Source organism: Thermobia domestica, chromosome 7, assembly GCF_964235325.1.
Source record: "Thermobia domestica chromosome 7, izTheDome1.hap1.1, whole genome shotgun sequence".
Classification (NCBI taxonomy): Eukaryota; Metazoa; Arthropoda; class Insecta; order Zygentoma; family Lepismatidae; genus Thermobia; species Thermobia domestica.
The window spans coordinates 180,570,025-180,588,525 of record NC_137460.1 but is presented as its reverse complement, the minus strand read 5'-3'; the positions used below and the strand labels follow the sequence as shown (position 1 = coordinate 180,588,525).

The following is an 18,501-nucleotide window of genomic DNA, read 5'->3' as shown; positions in this document are numbered from 1 at the left end:
ACATAAGCAATATGTTGTACCATGCGTTTGGTTTTTGGCCCAATTTCTTCCCTTTGATGGGGGTTCTATTACCTTATATGGTTATATGGTCATGTATATGGGTTCATTTCCTATCATAAGACATGGGTACATTGACGCACCCCTTGAAAAATTTGGGAGGGGTATCTTGGCTCATCCACTCGGTTTTAGAAATTGTTTTAATATAAGCATTTGGTATCATAGTACAGGACTTCAATATGTACCACTATAAATTTGGATGGTCCACATCGTTCCCTTTCATGGGTAAAGAACTACCAAAAATCGAATTTCGGAGGTTATTGACACCTATTTAGCACGTTATATGGTTTATTACCTTTATATGTTTATGTTCCCTTTTAAATTTGGGAATTATCAAATAACAAAATTCGGTAAACGTTTTCTAGGACCCATTGGTGTTCCTCTTATGGCCAAATATTCAAAATTTAAATGTTATTGATCGGCTTTATTATTGAATAAGTACAGGATTTATTACTTTTTCATAAGACACAGGTGTATTTGTGTACCAATATTTAATTTTGGGAGGGCCTCATCGTCGACATTGACTAACAAATGGTCCAGCATTGCTTGGAAACTATTATGTACATACTGTATGATATCGGTTCCTACGGGCGGTGCGTTGAATTGAACTTCGAGCATTCTGCCTTCAATGTTAAATCGTCTATAATGACGAGTGATTTCATTGCGAACAGTAAAACCCGATTCGGCCATGGTTAATAAAAGGAGAAAACAAACAAACAGGTACGGTAAAACAAATATGTAATGGGAAAAAAGGAATTGTGCAGCGTGAATTTACTACAAAAGAAAAGAAGAAAGAAAAAATCTTAATCACCTGATAAACAGGAAATCATAACATTCATGATAAATTCTTAACTAAGCAATTCATGTAAAGGTCCTGAGTTTGATTCCTGGTGGTGACGTTCAGAATCTCATTATGAAAGCATATGTACTAGAAATCAAAGTTTTTTTTAAAAAATAATTATGTTACTGAAATGAGTGTTTTATTGCTGTCAAACTCGAGACCATTACATCAGCATGTAACTGACCTACCATTCTATAGTGATAAAAAGAATGCATGAATGAATGTTTCATCAGTACTGAGATGTTAGAAAGTACGCGTAAGCATTTTTTTCCCCACTCACAACGACCTTTACATGATGCGTTTGCAAGTTGAAGAGATTCATCAAACATTAACGTAACACATACGTAATTGTCGAAACAAAATCTGTATAGCGTATTTTTTTATTATTATTGTGACTAAGCGGTTAGCGTACATGGTTCGGACGTGGAAGGTCCTGGTTCAAGCCTCGGTGGGTTTGCTTTCCACGTCGGGGCATGTCAAGCCTTTTCTGTAATTTAATATTCTCACACGTTATCATACATTCTTTTCAAAACTAAGCTAAATGGTTGACGTACACCTCATAATACATAAACGTACATAAATCGTCTATAATGACGAGTGATTTCATTGCGAACAGTAAAACCCGATTCGCCCATGATTAAAAAATGAAAACAACAAACAGGTACGGTAAAACAAATATGTAATGGGAAAAAAGGAATTGAGCAGCGTGAATTTGAGTTGATTTTTTGATTTTTTAGTTTAGCGTCCCTTTCAGCAGCGAGGCTATATGAGACGTGGACCTACTGATTAACGTGGAATCCGAACCACATGAGCTCCCCGCCGGGAATCGAACCCTGGTCTCCCACGCCAAAGGCACGTATGCTAACCGCTTAGCCCAGGAAATCATAACATTCATGATAAATTCTTAACTAAGCAATTCATGTAAAGGTCCTGAGTTTGATTCCTGGCGGTGACGTTCAGAATCTCATTATGAAAGCACATGTACTAGAAATCAAAGTTTTTTTTTAAATAATTATGTTACTGAAATGAGTGTTTTATTGCTGTCAAACTCGAGACCATTACATCAGCATGTAACTGACCTACCATTCTATAGTGATAAAAAAAGAATGCATGAAATGAATGAATGTTTCAACAGTACTGAGATGTTAGAAAGTACGCGTAAGCATTTTTTCTACTCACAACGACCTTTAAATGATGCGTTTGCAAGTTGAAGAGATTCACCAACCATTAACGTTACACATACGTAATTGTCAAAACAAAATCTGTATAGCGTAAATCTTTTAACCAAATATTCATGCACTCTTTTTTATTTAAGCGGTTAGCGTACATGCTTTCTAACGTGGAAGGCTCTGGTTCAATCCTCGGTGGGGTTTGCTTTCACACATCGGATCGCTGTCAAGCCTTTTCTGAAATTTAATATTCTCATGCGTTATCATACATTCTTTTCAAAACTAAGCTAAATGGTTGACGTACACGCCTCTGGCCTTGGTTCAATCCCAGGTGATTGCTCGAATATCACGTTAAGCTGAAGGGGCCGCTAATGCTTTCAAAGGGAATCGAACCATATTATTCTCAGGCATAGTTTCTGAAATTTTGTAATGCATTCTTTTCAAAACTAAGCGCACACATTTTCTGGCCATGGTTCAATTCCCGACGGGTGCTCGCTAAAGGGTCGCTAAACAATATCATTTCTTCTGCTTAGTTTTAATGTGTGGGGGTTCCTGATTCGTACTCCCACTTTCCCATTCCACTAATTTCTTCATAGTCTAAATATTTCGTACTAAAAGTAAAACAGTGTATTCGTGATCCACCCACAAATATAAAATAAAAATGATTTTCGAATCTTGTGTGAAAAAATAAAATCTCACTGAACTTACCTCAAATTCAATGAACAAAAAGTCGGTGCAGTAAAGCTTCTTAAATGAAGACACTTTTAAAAAACAAACCTTCTCACACGATAGTTGAGAGCGGTGTAAGATTTGAAAAATGAAATTTAGATTTTTATTTAGGTCGCTGCGAAAACGACGTCACCGTCAACCAATCAGAAACGAGGAAATTTATAAAATGACATCACAACGAACCAATCAAAACGCTCGCTGCTTTTGTCATGAATCACGAACGAAAACGATGTGTAACAATCGATCGTGACGTCATTCACGTTTCTACATAGTATTGCAATTCCGATCCCAAATGATTTCTACATGTCACTACTTGTCGTAACTGTGACGACATTTCATTTTCCTCATATTCTATACGAGAATGTCAATGTTTGCTTTTTTCATGAATCATGCTGACACGTTCGTAGTAAAACTAAAGTAATGCGATCCGCTGACGTTTGCATTTTTTCAATCATATGTGCTTCTATGTCGTCACACAAAGAAGTCTATCAGCATTTTATTTTAATCCACGAACGGAAGCGTTACACTGTCAGATTTATTTTCTTAAAGTATAAGTGTATCCTTTTCAAGGACCATGGTTCGAAACCCACCAAGCATGATTAAATCCGAATTCATTCATAGCTAAGCGGTTAGGATACACATCTTTGGTTTGAAAGACCTGAGTTCGATTCCTGGAGAAACATTTCTTAGGATTTTTCTAAAACTTGGTTTCAATTTCTAGTTCGAAAATTTTAAAAGTTTAGTTCGATAAAAAGTTTGATTTGAGAAGCGTTACACTGTCAGATTTATTTTCTTAAAGTATATGTGTATCCTTTTCAAGGACCATGGTTCGAAACCCACCAAGATCGATTAAAACCGAATTCATTTAAGCGGTTAGCATACACATCTTTGGTTTGAAAGACCTGAGTTCGATTCCTGAAAAAACATTTCTTAGGATTTTTTCTTAAACTTGGTTTAAATTTCTAGTTCGAAAATTTTAAAAGTTTAGTTCGATAAAAAGTTTGATTTGAAAATTTTTAGATGTGATTTACATCTTTAGTTCGAAACTTTTGTTTTTAAAAATGTTTTAGTTCGACAAAATTTTGTTTCAATTTTTTAGTTCGAAATTTTTTTGGGTTCGAAAATTTTTTGTTTGAAACTTTTTTTTGTTTCAAAATTTTTAGTTCGAAAATTTTTGTTTAAAATTTTTTAGTTACAAATTTTTTTTAGTTCGAAAAATTTTTAGTTTAAAATTTCTTGCACTCTGCGGAACCGTTTCGAAAAGAATCGGAGCAGTTTAGGTAAGAAAAAAATCTGGCAACACTGTTTCCATTAATGAAGCGCTTACTGAGCAATAAATCGCTTAAACTCACAACAATGTGTTATAAGAAATCTACATGCGACAAGAACGGAACCCTCTTTCATCATTAGAGAATAAATGTATCCTTTTAGAGACACGCTAATTCAAGTACAGGATCTTCATACGTAAACATACAAGGTAACAGACATCTTGCACATAAAAAGGAAACGATAATATTTAAGATGAACTTCAGTACAGTAACAATAAAAGGGAACGTAATTCTAAAATCCCTGGTCAAGGGTGGATCGCCATCATATCACTCTGAATTTTCCGCATGGGCTGGGGCTAAGATCATGTGACTTCTATCCGCCAATCAAAATTGAGGTACCAAAACATTCATCTTACACATAAAATGAAACAAATGAGTGAGGGATTTCCACACGTTATACCATGTAACCTGTTCACTGTGTGGCGGGTCTAAAATCATGTGACCTCTATCAGCCAATCAGTATCGTAGTATCAAAGTAAACATCAAAATTGATACCATAATTTAAAAAATCCTAGGACCTAAGATCACGTGACCTCAGGTACCAAAGCACTCATCTTACCCGTAAAAAAAAAAACGAATTTCAAAAATCCCGAGTGATGGATTTCCCTGCAAGGGTAAAACATGACGTCATACCATGTGACCTGTTCACCGTGTAGCGGGTCTAAGATCATGTAACCTCTATCAGCCAATCAGAATCGAGGTAGCAAAGTACTCATCAAAGAGGATATCCAAATTTGAAATATCCTAGAGTCTAAGATCACGTGACCGCTATCAACCAATCAAATTCAAGGTATCAAAGCACTCATCTTACCCGTAAAAGAGAACATTTTTTAAAAAAAAGTCCCAAAGCCTAAGATCACGTGACCTCGATCAGCCAATCAACATCGTGGTACCAAAGGATTTATGTTACCCGTAAAAGGGAACGAATTTCAAATATCGCAGGGTCTAAGATCACGTGACAGCTATCAACCAATCAAAACACTCATCTTACCCGTAAAAGGGAACAAATTTCAAAAATCCCGGGTGAGGGATTTCCCCGCGGGGTGACTCATGACGTCATACCACGTGACCTGGAAAATTTGAATTTCCCGCGTGGGCGGGGCCTAAAGTCACGTGACCTCTCTCAGCCAATCAGAATCGAGAAAATTTTTGCTGACTCGGCGCAATATACGCGGGCCCCTACTACTGAAGACTACCTGAGTGTTCAAGAAAGAGAAAGTATACCTTCTACGGGAATATGTGTTCCTAGTCTATAAAATCGAAGAGATGCCTGTAATTCGTATATATTTTAGCATAAAATGAATAAAGTTAACATAATTAATTCCATTTTTAATCTTTTATCAATTCCAAATAATTTTAAGTCTCAATGGATTATAATAACCCAAAAATTCATACATATATTCCTCTCATAATAGTACTTTTCTTATTAAAGTACGTATTTACATTGAAAAAACTTAAGTTATGATTCTATCATTTATATTTCCAATACAAGAGTTCGAACACCGGTACCTACAAACGATAGGTGTGTTTACTACAGTATTATTCTATTTCTCAATCGTACGTATAATAACTGTCTGGTTTCTTTGCTAAGGGTGGCACGGTGACTCGGTGATAGAGCGCTTACTCTGGTGCAAATCATTAAGCGTTCTCACGTTTCCACACACATTAACTTAAAACTAAAGTTTATAATCTAATCTAATATGTTAGTCTAGCCGGCATAATCGTGGGACGTTAAACTGAACAACTTCATTTCGATTTGCTTTCCTACTATTAAACAATCAATATATTTACTTTCATTTACTTAAGCGGATTCCAAGCGTAAGAAGCGAATTTTGAGTTTATCATTCCATTGAACATCAAGGATATATAAAACGTAAAATCCGTATTACATAAGCTCCCGCCGGCAATCAAACCCGAGTCTCCTCTCATACAATCTAGTGTTGTTCACGCTAAAACATAAACAAATACTCAATGATTCAAGGATATGTCTGCTAAGAGAAGTGATTTCCTCCCTATGTCCACATTTCAAATGCATAAAAATAATAAATATTCTTACCTTAATAATAAACTAATCACAGGAGCAAAGAATATATCACCAACAACGTAATCAAACAAATAAAGTCAACAACAACAAGTAAAATCACACAAATAATATCGAACAGCCAAGAATCAAACACTCAAAGAAACAGAGATCAACTCCGAATGGGATACTAGATCAATAATAAGATGTTTGTTTCTCTTCATAACGAATTTATAAACACGCGTTCAAGCCAAAACATGTTTCCGAAAATCGGTTCACCTCGCCTTTGCGCTGAAATATGGGATTCCGCGACCGTCTCTCTTTCCAGCGGTCTTAAAGCAATAAAAGTTTCGTTCTCAAGGATGGTTGATGTAAACCCATATAGTACTTCAATACAGTCTTTACAAAAAACTCAAGAAAAACAAATTTATGTAACAAAAAAGAAAAGGATTTTAAAACGTTATAAAGTTTTTAAAGAAAAACAACTTCTTTACAACAAAACTGTTTCTTTAAAAAGGGGCAATACATGGACCTTTCAAAGTTCAATATCGTTCCGTTTCTTTTTTCTATAAAACAGTAAAACAAATTGAGTAAAAAATTTCTTGAAGGACACTCAATTCCTAGAATGCACTCTCAACAAAACTATCTAAAAGGTAGACAATAATCCCTAAGTTTACTTTTTTCACGGTCTATAACATAGTTATATACTAAATTGCGTAAATTGTATTCCAAATATTTCAAAAATCCTTTCGAGGGTCCTCCATTTCATCTTTCACACATATAACTCTGCAATTCATGTGAAGGTCACTCTGTAATCAATTTTCATGGTAGTTGTAAACTTAAATGATAAAACTAACGGTCAACCCTAATTTTTGATTTTTGACGGATACATTCATGTGAAGGTCTATATCTTATCATAAATACCAACAATCTATCTATAGGGTGTATCCTATAACAAAAAAACAAAGAAAGGTAATTCCTGATACTCTTTCTTGTAAGAATTCATATACAGTCAATAATAAACTTTTATTTTGAACTTGAGCTTGCCTCCACTTAAAGAGACGTGGCTGCAAGTCTAATTTCTAAGAATTTAGGTGCCAGGATTTTTCCAACATCATTTCACATATACTCGGTAATCCTTTGTTCCCTCCACAAATACTATAATCAACAAACCGTCTTTCTCCATATATATGAAGACTTATCTAAATCCTAGTATATTTAAGTTGATGCGTAATCTTAATTCTGCATTATGCTAATATCGCAACTTAACTAAAATTTTAAAAATAATAACTTACCTTACTGCTTTAAACTTCAGTCGTGGAACACAAGTATTTGCAAATAGCAGAAACACAACTTCACACGTACACATAAACAAAAATAATCTTCTGAATTTCACAATCCAGTCTTATATAATGAAGTAAACATGCAGCCAGAATGGGCTAAATTATAAGTCTATTTTAAAGCAATTTTTATTATTAAGAAATTAGTATTTCTTGGTTGAAACAGTAAACATCCGGACAAGCTTTCCGATTCTAGAATAGACTGTTAGTCAAGGAAAACAACGAACCTAATTCCAGAAACAAGCATACAGATGTCTCAGTAACACACTTTAACCAACTTAAAATTAAAATCCATATGAGTAAACAAGGATGCGTATCCGCATAAAAGCAAAATTTTAGAAAGTTTACTCATCCAGTTCATAACTATTCATTAGAGTGTTTATGCCGCCACTCCGAGCGTCGCACAAGAGGACCCGACGCCTTTACTTGGGTAGTGTAGCGGCCAGCACCTGTAGTCCAAGAAGCTGAGTCGGCGTACGTCCAAGTCTCGAAAAACGTCACCGCAAAAGACGACCTCCAGGGAGGACTTCGAGCTCAAGAGTTCAGTTACAGAGAGGGAGACGGCGAGGACAGCTGTCAGCCAGTTCGAACCCAGGACCACGACACCCCATGCCGAGCAGCGAGATCCTGCGAGTCTGCGAGGCGACACGTAGGAAAGAAGAGGAAGAGTCTTCCGGCGGGTTCGAAGCTAGGACTTTCTCACTCGAACACAAGTGCATAAATGCATCGTAAAATTATCCAGCCAAAAGTGTTAGCAGCCAGCCCAGTGCCTTTGGACATCAAGCAGATTAGACGTGAGTAAGCAAAACCATATTTTGATTCGTTCTCAAAGACGTTTGTTTGAGGGATAAGAAAACGAATATTCTATTTACCCACATAGTCTTGCATTGGCATGTTTCGATTTATTAATCTCCTTGGTTAGCCTTCAGCTGACGAGACAACCGGTCAAAAACCGAGACCCTTCAGGTCAATGTTTTGACCGGTCTTTAGAAATTATAATTATCCTCTTTTATTTTTAGAACTCCGAATCTTTCATCAGAATTCATTTCATCTTTTCATCATCATCACCCTTTTGTAATAAAAAAAAACAAAATTCAATTTTCTATCTTTTATTTAAGTAACCTTGCATCATCCTGATGAGTAGTTTATAAATTAAACATTTATTCAAGCGTGACAGATTACATTACTCAGCTTTTATTATTTTTACTCCCTTGGTAATGAGGAGTGTAACTAATCTGCTCTTAAAACTTCTATAGATATCATTCTACATAGTACCGTTATAAGCCCCTCGGCTACTCAATTTCGGTGCAATAAGGACACGTAAAGAAAAAAACATCCTCTACCGTTCTTCAATGAAACAAAGGGACTATACTTGTTCCACTCCCAACTTCAAACAACATTTAACATAATCCCTGCCTTTGCTGACAAAAAGGCAGTTCAAGTTAATAGTGCAGTACAAAAAATGAAGGTTCCCCTAATAAGAAAAAAGCGACCTCGCAAAAGGTAAAATCCTGTTCTTCCTTAAAATGAGCAACAATAAAACCTGCTTCCAACTAAAAAGCTGATAACAAACAATACTTAAAAATATAACATTTCTTCTTCTTCTTATCATCCCTTAATGATTCAAAGGTTTACAACGGGTTACAACAGCTACCTTAATTCCCCAGTCTTCTTTCTATAGCTTTTCAAATGAATTGCCTTCTTTCCAAAAGTGATTCGCAATACATTATTTCATTTCCAAGGTGACTTGAGGTGACTTGAGTGAGTTATTATCCAACGTTTTTTATTCCCTCCTTTTCTCTTTCTTCTTTCAAAAAAGGTTTCCCAAAAAAGAACGAGTAAAATTTCTTTATGACTCTCACATGCCTACCAAAAAAAATCGTAAAAGAAAGAGGCAATGTATAACTTTATTTTATCTTTCGAATACTTCAAAGAGGTCATATTTCTTCCATGGAAGTGTCTCATATCATTGGGAATGCAGCGTCCAACATTTATATCCCTAAATTGCCTTTTCTCACAGTACACAAAGAAACGGGTTGATCTCTCAAATCCTAAATGCTGAAATTCCAATTGAACTTTACTTTTTTAAAAAAATATATTACCTACCAATAATAACTAGGATGATACTCACTTTCTCCAGACCTATCTTTGAGCAAAATAGCTTCAAATTGCTGTGTCCATTCAAACTAAAAAATAACATGATACGAGATTTACGTCAAACGGTACTCTCAATTATTTCTTCAAGGACTCCCTAAAAGAAAAAAAGAAATTCTTCGCATTTCTAAAATGTTTCTGAAACAATACAAGTGTTTTCATTCTCCAATCAAAAACTCTATTGAGTCTTTAAAAAAATGTGTGTTCCTATCACGCCTCATTGTCAAACGAACACATTCTTCAAAAATCTTTCCCAGCTACAAGGTTCCAAATCATAAGAACAACAATATATTTTTCATCAGGTGCATGTCACATATGTTCCAATACTTGGAATTTCACCTGTGTACTCTCTCTGTCATGGACCTGTCAAGAACAAGTGGAAATAATCTTTCTACTCTTAAACTTTCAAATCTACCTGATGCTACGTAACTTTATGGTCCTAAATTAACTTTTTCCTTTTAAAGGTCTCCCTATTTCTGTACACGTGTGCAAGCTTCAATCAATGACATGGTTCCATTATTTTCCAAGGGTGTCAGCACACCCTTTATCCTCTTCCATTTTGTCCCACAAAAAAAGTTCAAATCTCAAACATTTAAGTTTCCATGTAATTCAAAAAAATGCCGAAGTGATCCTTATTCTTTCACTCCCCGTCGCCAGAATATCTGCTTTCGGTAAGTTTTATGCAACATAAAATGAAAAACATCTAGTTCAGCACGGAAATTTTCCTTCTTTTCAAAATAGATGATAGCACTGTTCTTTTCAGCCTTTTATATAAAATATTTTGGTCAACTAAAGTATAATTACGGAATATTTTATTTAATACTTTATTACATAATATTAAAATCCATAGGAAAATTCAGTGATTAAATATGTCAATTATACTCAAACAAAAATAAGAACCTAAAGTAAGCAAAGGTAAAGGATCCATCATTAGAAATAAATTTGAAAAGGGCATAGTACGAACTAAGTGCGAGTACGTACACTTCACCCGAAAAAAAAATCCGCGATCGCGAGTCCGGTTCCGCTATCACCGTGCTTCGGGAACGATCGGAGCGTTTCGTGTATCATCGGCGTGCATATGTGCTTCTCCAAAGGATGTGGTGACGTCATCGGTAAGTAAATATTATATTTATTTATTTATAGACGTATTCCGGTCAATTAAAAAATAATTAAAGGGTTAACAAAATTAATATTAATCGCAGTTCAGGTAATTTGCATACATTAGCATAGTATGAATAATTAAAAAATATATGCTCTAATTAAAATGATATCAAATTGCCACGCCCACTTAAAATGCTTTAGTTTTACATGCATATCATTAAAATAATCAACCCTTTATGCTCTAGTTTTAAAAAATGCTCTAGTTTTCATGCATATAATTAAAAGATGATGTATTTTTACCTAATTAATATGCAAAGACATTAAAAGTATTAGTACGAGTTATATTCATTACTTTCTACACCTTTCAAAGACCCAGTACATGTATAGGTTAAGGTAAAAGTTACCTTGCGAACAAATTTATTAGGACTTCAAACAAATATATCTGAAATTCGATTAACAGTCTCCTCTGATGTTCTTGATTGTCCACCACCATCCTCCTTAGCAACAGATCGTGTCTCTAGAAACGCTGCTTTTCACGCCCTGATTCTCTTGGCTGCGGGAGAGTTTTTATGGCACTCTGTACGTAAACGTCATGTAACTGCAATAATGGTCCCTAGTTCGGCATACATACACTGTTTGTGCTTTTTCAACATTCGTTGCCCGTTTACAGTTTTTATGAATTTTTTCAATTTCTTCGGTTTTCAGCACCTGAAATAAAAATGAATAGAAATTAAAATAAATTTGATATAACATTATAAAAATAAATTTCCACAGCCAATCTACAATCTAACACCTAACAAAATTGCCTAGGTTCTTCATTATGTTCAGTGTAAGTGTTTTAAATTAGGGCGTTTCGTCTCGGGCACCCCATGTTATCCATATTACTGAATTCGTGTAATATTCAAATACTTCGAAATTTACAATAAAATCTAAAAAATCAAGTTGTCATTAACACAATGTAAGTTATTATGCAAACATATGAGCAATTGCCTTAAAATTAAACCAATTTGTTATTGAGAAATATTCTGTTTATTGTGAGTAAAATATCCTTAAACCTACGTGTACATTATGGATAAATGTTTTTTATTTCTTGAACTAAAATTCTTGAAATCACATCACGTACAAAGGATATGTAAATATTTTTAGTTTCTGGCATAAAAAAACTAAAGTTGCAAATGACGCTAATACACATGATAAAAAATTAAAACAAAAAGCACTAAGATATTGTGAAGTGTTAACGCATCGGTACGTAGATTCATTACCTTCTTTCCTAAAATATTTGGTATAGTTTCATAAAATAATTCTTTTGTAAAAATAAAAAAAATGTATTTAAGATTGAAATAATGCGGAAGAAAAATGAAAATACTTTCTTAAAATAATTTCTGTGCTTTCCATTTGAAATTGCTTTCAATCAGAAAGTACAAACACGAAATATCTGAAAGTAAATGGTTGATGAGCACAAGAAAAAGATACAATCCCTCTAAATGTATTGGAATTCAGCTATGCAGATTGTGCTAAGATCTAACATCCTTGCTCACGTGGAAGACTGAACGTGAAACCCATATACCTCCCAATTTGTCGAATTCGATTCTACCTCATCCTGGAATGATAAGGTCATAGGGTCTGCATTGTAAAAAGAAGGAAATGTTAATATATACTCATGGGAGAGTTTGTTTGCGAAACAAAACTTTGGGGGGGGGGAATCAATCTAAGTATGAAGAAATAAAACTTAAATGTAAAAAATAATAAACTTTCAAAATTCCATCTACTTCAACAAATTGATGCTTACGAAAAGTCGAGTGTGCGTATATTATTCCAATATATAATATGTCGCCTTGATAAGTTCTAATCGAGAATTTTATTTGTCATGTCTGGTAAAGTCATATTCTGAAATAAAAATATTGTATTTCGACAAGTAGAGTTCAAAAATCATCAAATCACTGAAACAGAAACTTTTAATTTTAGTAAATAAAATGCACAGAGTTTTTAATTTCCAATTTGAATTTCTCACTTGGCTATTTAAATTGAACATAAATAATGTTTAAATAGATTTTAAATAAATACGTAAGAATTATTTAACAACCTTCTAAAATTCTAAAACTTAAATTTGTTAAGCGGTGGTTCAGGGGGTTTAGGGTGCGAACTTTTTCAAGTGCTTGTATATATGAACAGAATAATACTACTTGAAAGGAACAATTATTTTATGATAGTGCAATACATTTTATTGCTTTAACAATTGAAAAAGGAAAAGACTAATAATAGCAATAATAATGCCTGAGACGAACACATTCAATAATAAACCATATTTCATTATTTTATTTTAAACTTTGAAATTAAGAATAGAAGCTCTACAACGAATACAAATTGAATAATAGCGCAATGCTTTATATTTCTTTATACATTACAAATTGAGAAGAAAGATTGTAATATTATTTGAAACGAACAAAGATTGAATAAAAAATCGTTCTTCATTCTCTCTTTATACATGAAGCAAGTAACACTTTCACATGTAGACAAAGTGATAGAGTTTGCTTCCTATGCCATGATATTTTACGAATTATTATTGAAATCATAAGTAGTAGTATATTTATATCACTTCCGGTTCTAGTAAAGAGATTAGAGGGGAGATACACTGTATTCTTAGGGTGCTTAATTGATTGCAGAAAACCGCCTCGTGCTGTATAACACCGTTTTGATTCTATGAAGTTCATCGCTGCAACCCTACTCTTATCAATTTTTATGTTGAGCAATACTGAGAAACGAAACCGCCTGAACCATCTTCCATGAACTTCTGCGTATTCTATTGATCGTGTTACTCTTCTTATTTTTAACCGTTTAATGCTTTGAACGAAATTTGGAAGTGCAGATCCAGTGTGAAGGTGACCAGTAACACATTATCAAAATATCTTTAATGCTTTTCGATTTTTCTTCAAAACAATCAATAAGAAATTAAAAATACATGATTAGTTTGGTTTTAAATCGAAAATTGAAATATAAATGACAAGTGTGAAGTTGGCTCACTGACCTTTATTTTCTAAATAAAAAAATGAAAGAAAAAAAAACAACAAATGATTGGTTTGAGTTGAATTCAAAAGTAGAAAACAAGCAATAACAAACGATTAGTTTCTGTTTCGAGCCTAAATTTGAAAGTGGGGGCCAGTGTGAAGTTGCCCTAAAGTTATTTTATAAATATCTCCGTATGTTTTTTCAAATAAACGATTTATTCTTCAAAACAATCAATAACAAACGAAAAGCAAACGATTGGCTTCGGTTTCAAATCTAAGCTGGAAAGTAGGGGGCAACTTCACGTTGGCCCCCAACTTTATTTTCGGAATATGTCCGTACATTTTTCGAAACAAACGATTTTTTCTTCAAAACAGTCAATGACAAACGAAAAACAAACGATTGGCTTCGGTTTCAAGGCTAAACTTGAAAGTGGGAGGGCAACTTCACGCTGGCCCCCAACTTTATTTTGGCAATATGTCCGTACATTTTCAAAACAGATTTTTTCTTCAAAACAATCAATAACAAACGATTGGCTTCGGTTTCGAGTCGAAACTTGAAAGTGGGGGGCCAACTTCACGCTGGTCCCCACTTCATTTTATGAATATGTCCGTAGTTTTCTAGAAACAAACGATTTTTTCTTCAAAACAATCAATAACAAACGATTAGCTTCGGTTTCGGGTCCGAATTTGAAAATGGGGGTTCCAGTGTGAAGTTGGCCCTAACTTTCTTTGTGAATATCTCCGTACGTTTTTCGAAACAAACTATTTTTTCTTCAAAACAATCAATAATAAGCGAAAAACAAACGATTGTCTTCAGTTTCGGGTCGGAATTTGAAAGTGGGAGGGCTCAGTGTGAAGTTGTCTCCCCTGACTTTATTTTGTGAATATCTCCGTACGTTTTTCCAAACAAACGATTTTTTTCAAAACAATCAATAACAAACGAGAAACAAACTATTTGTTTCGGTATCGGGTCGGAATTTGAAAGTGGGGGGCCAGTGTGAAGTTGGCCACCAACTTTATTTTGTGAATATGTCCGTACGTTTTTTGAATCAAACGATTTTTTCTTGAAAACAAAGAACAAACGAAAACTAAACGACTGGCTTCGGTTTCGATTCGAAATTTCAAAGTGGGGGCCAACTTTACACACGTGACAAGAGGCACGCTTTCACGTTGCATTTCCACCTTCTGCGGCTTAATTCAATCGCGAGATGACACTTCTTGACACTGCCATAGCTGTCGCCACAGTAGTGACATTTTGACGAGCTTCCAGCCGTCCAACTGCACGTTCGTATGCACCATGGTAGAAATAAGACAAGGTAAGTCCATCAGCGAACGCGTTTGCGTCCTACTTGCGCAATAACGTCACCTTCGACACACGCTCGGGAAAGGAGTCGCGCTGCCGTTTGTTTGCTCCCGTACATTCCCTTTGGAATCTCAATGTGAAATTACTATTTTCTTCTTACTTCAAGGTGTCTATTTGCTATTCCTGATTTAGATGCCTATTATATTACTGGAATTTTATTCCCTCATGGGAATATATTCTATTTTTTAATTTTTTTTTAAATGTACATAAAAAGAAAAGTAGGGTAAATTAAGTATTTCAATATACTCTTATTACATCCAAAAGAATCTAAATTTCATCTATGTATATAGAGACAAATTTGTTTTTCTTCTCCTTCTTCTCTAATGATATCCCCAGTAGGCCGAATCCACTTTCATTTACCAATCAGATCTTTTTTTTTTTTTTTTACTGAACTCTTAATTCTCTCACTTCACCACTTTCTTTATTTTCTTGTAAATATTCTTTCGAGGGAAGAGTTTTTCAGTTGATTGTTTAGTTCATTTATTCTTATGCATATTCTAATCGGATAAAACATATTAAAACTTTCGGTTCACACTTATTATCAAATTTATTTTTCATGATACCTGTTAATTTTCTAATGATGCCCCTTTTCTTTCCAGATAAATTCTCATTCTTTTTGGAGATATTCAGGAAAATATTTGTTAGCTACTTTGATTGTGTCCAGACGTTCCTTTGATAGAAATGTCAGTCCTGTTTTTGAGATTAATTTTGTCCAGTTGTATTGCAGCAGGTTCTTCGACAGGGAGCTGTAAATATTTGATTTTAAATTTGAAACCTACCCGCCCAGCTATAAATTCAAGACTGTTCTTCAAGGTCATGCTTATTTAATGAACATATTTGATCTTCATTTTCATTTTCTGGTAAAATATACATCAACAGTTGCACTGTTGTACATAATTCATCATACAGTATGGAGGTTTTCAAATATATATCTTCAATTAATGTAGATCTACTGTTTCCTGCTGCGTAGAAGATTCTTCGATAGCTTCGACATTTTTACCGTGAGTAAATAAAGCAGCAGAATGCTTTCTCATTATATATCCTCTTAGTTTGTACTTAAATCTTAGAGAATCCGGATGGTCGTTGCTTAAACCCATGCCTCTGATATAAGGAAAAAAAAGTTGTTTAAACTATCTTGACTTAATTTCCTTGTCAAGAGCAATTATTTTCTGCATATTGTTGTACTTTGATTCTTCATCAAAATGAAAGGAACAATACTTCTTTCTTTTTCCCTGTTTGATCTAAACAAATAATTTTAGAAATAATGGGATTATTAGAAAAGATGAAACTTGTAACATATTAAAGGGAGTTGCTTAAGATTGAAATTATTGCATAACAAAAGCCACAGCTATAAAAATATTCGAATAAATTATCTTCTATTATCCTGATAAAGCAAATAAAGTTGAAATAAATTATGCAAAAAACACGTGAATTTAAATATAAATTTAGATTTCAAAATACTCTCTTATAAACCACTGCTAAATATTAGAAAATAAGGGCATATGCATTAAATTTACTTTATTAACTTGGAGATTCACAAGCAAATACCCAGAAACTGGCATGTAGAAAAATAAAGTCTAGCTCATTCAGATTTTTTATTGAATAACTCGCCTTCGGTTACCCGGGGACTTCGCTCCCAGACCCCTGCATTTGCTTTTTCCACGGCCTCTCACTTCTCATATTCCTAAGAACTCTAATCTTAAGGGATTTTGAGATATGGTTATCTTATTATAACAATTGAACTGCTTAGAATGAAGGTGTTACATTTTTCGAAACATTGAATTATGGCGGTTCATGCACGTGTTATATGTTAATCATGCCACATAACACATCATTTAGTGAGTCCTCGTCCCAGTGAAGAGATTTGGAAACTATGAAGGGTGTATGTTAACGGACATAGTTGAGAAAGTCAATTTTCCAATTTGTAAAATTTGTTACGTACCACCTTTACTTTCTAATCGCTTTAATTGCAACCCGCAACTATTTTCTTCCTGTCTTTTTTCTTTCTAACGGTATTATCAAAACACGCTGAAATACATAATTAATTAAGATGTTTATACTCTAGAGGAATTTCGAGAAATGAACATTTTATTTTACTAATTACAACCCTAACCTCGTTTTCTTTTTTTTCTAAGGAAACATTAAGAAAGGCAGAAACATATATTTAAATGTTTTAAATTTTTAAATTAAAACCCTAAACACCAATTTTCATGCCAATAACGTTAAGGGATTTCGAGATATGGCTGTCCAATTATAACTGCCCTGGTTTCTTCCCTTCTAGGGCAAATATCAAAAAACGCTTACATACATATCTAATTATTTAAAATGAGAAGTCCAAATATTGAATTTCATGTCTCTAAGCTTAAGAGATTGCGAGATATGGACATCTTATTATACTACTTAATTGCAATACCCACCCCTTTCTCATTCTCACTTCTTTTTCTTCTCGTCTAGGACAAATATTACAAAACGCTAAAAGATGTGTATAATTGTTTTAAATGAGAAGTTCATATACCAAACTTCATGTCTTTAACATTCAAAGATTCCAGGATATGGAGATTTTAAGATAATAATTTCCACTCCTCTTTCTCTCCTTCCCATTCGCATTTCCAAACGCTTTTTTATGCCCTGTTGGGCGTTGATCAACCAGTCAGTCAGTACTTGATATTTTATATAGAGTATACATAATAAGCAAATTAATACAAAAAGCAGTATTTAAAGTGGTAGTGGCAAAGAACACATATATTGTGTTACTGTATACAGTATATTCATTGATTTGGTAAAATTCTTACAATTGCTTAAATCCTCCTGCTTTGGAAATGAATGGAACTTGGCATTCTCTTCACCAACTTTTCCATTGTGTTCATTTTACAGCCATACACAGCGCATGAGGGTATTGTCAATGAGGGCTTCTAGAGTCAATTTAACAAATACAGACGAGTTGTACAGTACAAAATACAATATTTATACATAGAAAATGTTATGCACAACAGCGTATAACAAATTAACCAAATGTTAAAAACAAAGAAAATAAGAAAATCTTCAATAGAAATACAACTAGCAACCTGCCAACTGAGAGGGCGCAACAATAGTATCTTGCTCGGAGGGTCAGTGATTTGGTGTCGAAGGTGACGTCATGTGAACGGAGAGGCTGCGCGTGGGATTACCTTATCTTATTTCTACCATGGTGCGCACTCAAATGCTGTCTCGAAGCCATTTTGCATCACGAAGCCTCATCCCATTGAATTTCATAGAACTAATACGGCGCTATTTACGTCAAACACCTCACTGCATACTCTTTCGACTGAATACTGAGCTTTCGTTGAGTTGAGTTGATTTTAGTTTAGCGTCCCTTTCAGCAGCGAGGCTATATGAGACGTGGACCTACTGATTA

General features: G+C 34.3%; 1 protein-coding gene across 1 annotated transcript in view; it reads left to right on the top strand.

The window, feature by feature from the left end:
* Positions 1 to 18,501, top strand: part of LOC145690596 (uncharacterized) — a 388,755-nt gene that overhangs the window by 133,630 nt on the left and 236,624 nt on the right. The gene's annotated exons all lie outside the window — the stretch shown is intronic.